Genomic DNA, 2,318 nt, shown 5'->3' with positions numbered 1-2,318 from the left:
TATTTAAGTTCATAAAATGAACATAAGTATAACTAAATGCATTTGAAATTAAATAAAAATGTTACTTTTCAGAATTCCAATTGAAAAATAGCAAAAATTAATTCTGGATTCCAATTGAAAAGTAGCAAAATTAGCAGATCTACAAGCTCAAAACGCGTCGCGCTGCGACGCGTTTTGAGCTTGTAGATCGGCTATTTTTGCTACTTTTGTGTGACATAGACTGGCAATATGCAATGTGGCCCTCTGGAGTTTGTATGGAAATATAGTGGCCCTCTCCGTCATCAAAGTTGCCCACGTATGGTCTTGAGAGATTATCAACACGACAACAGAAATGTACAGACGTGACATGATGCCATTATCAGGCCCGACGGTCTGGTTTACATACTGTATGTCGTCTCTGTCGGGTGGAAAACCTCATAATGTCCACAACTGTTACTTTTCAGGATGCAAATTGAAAAATAGCCAAATGTAGCAGATCTACAAACTCACATTTGTTTTTCGTGGATCTGCTTCTTTTGATGCCTTTGTGTGATGCTGTAGTATGATCAAGTAGGGCGTTCATTTAAAGGGCAACACCACTTTGGTAGAGGTTTGGGTTGTTTAGTTACCTTGCCATGATGTAACTCCAAAGGTGGACAAGAAATCAAAAATAATTGCTCCATTGATTAGAAATTGATAATTCAAAATATGCTCCTCATTGACTTACATTGTACGGTAAAACAGCTCTCAAAGTCACTCTTTTAGCACATAAATGAACCCAAACATAGCTGATTCAGACAATATAGAGCATCACCAAACCCAGTACTGTTTTTTTTTTTTAAATAAAAACGTCAACTTCCTGTTGATTTTACTATTTGAAGATCCGGATCCGGATCCGGATCCGCCGAATGGCAAAATTCAGAAAATCCGTCTCCCCCCTCCTCCTTTACACCACGGCACAGAAGGGCTCTCAGGTGTCTAGAAGAGGGTGTTGTTGTGAATTTAAACTGTTTGGTGTGTTTGTAAATGTATGGGTTCATGCTATAAGTGCATGAGAACTTTCATTTCACTTAAATACATGTGTCCATGTGGAGAGGATCGCTAATTAACAACTAAATTGTCGGATGAAAGGCCGATCATCACCCCAAACATAATGACTTAAAGGGCAGTCGTCTGCTACAGTGTGTGAGGGGGGGAACCTAATCGTGCAAACCGCTGTAATAATTAAAACCGCCGTAATAATGTCCACTCAGTTATTTTAATGTCATCTTGTCAGCTTTGATCTTTGAGTCTTGATTGAATCTAAGGAAGACAATGGGCACCGTCATTTAAAATCAATGTCACTTTTCAAACAAGAGTTGTAAGTTAACCATTGTTACACATTTAGCTTGATTAACAGCTTGTACCTGCCATTGTTTGTAAAGTAGTAAAAAAAAAAGATAGATTAAAAGAACCACTGACTAATGTAGGGTTGTTTTTACTGATGTACTTTAACCGATAAACATATTTGTTTCACAACACAAAACACTTCGTATCACACTGTCCACTGTACATGTTTTAAATAAAGCTTGTCAAACTCCAGAACCCTGGTGTTTTTTTTCTAAGTGGCGTCTTAAGTACATACTACATTAAATGTAGTATCTGGTGTTAATGTACTCCAGAATCTAAAGTTTAAAAAAAAGAATATTACCGTAAATGCTTTTCATAGTACAAAGCTTTATTAAAGGTAGGGTAAATTGTTTTTTTGTTAAAAGGTTAAAGCACTATATTCCCATAGTTTGTTCAATAACAGGGGTCTCCATGTCTCTCCAGCTCTTTAATAAACAGAAAATACACTTTTAAGTAGTTGACAACATTTCAGCCAATCAGGAGAGAGTACCCATTTATCAGCTTCATTTTGATAGTAATCCAGTTTTGTCCGCTCATTTCTTTGTGTCATCACTTCCAATTTCACTTTAATCTGTATCCTGACTGAGTTCTCTATCCTGATTGGTATCCCGGCCTGAAAATGCATTTTCTGATTAATAAAGAGCTGGAGAGACATGGGAGACTGCTGTTACTGAACAAACACTCTAAAGCAACATGCATCAGAATATAGAGCTATTTAACACAAGGAAATCCCTTACCCTACCTTTAAGTTTAACTTAATTGTCTTATATGTAGCATGACATCCTATCTACCTTTAAATATATTATGGTTAAAACTGTACAATTATGGGGAAAGGCCTGCTACCCCTTCAACCAAGTGATTCAACTATGATTTGAACGTTTTGAAAATAGACTGGATCATTTCATCCCAAATCCATTCTTTCAGGTGAACAATCTCAAGTGATCAGAAAT

The sequence above is a fragment of the Gymnoscopelus microlampas genome, assembly GCF_963454915.1.
Source record: "Gymnoscopelus microlampas genome assembly, chromosome: 18".
Taxonomy (NCBI): Eukaryota; Metazoa; Chordata; class Actinopteri; order Myctophiformes; family Myctophidae; genus Gymnoscopelus; species Gymnoscopelus microlampas.
Note: the sequence above shows the minus strand (reverse complement) of the source record.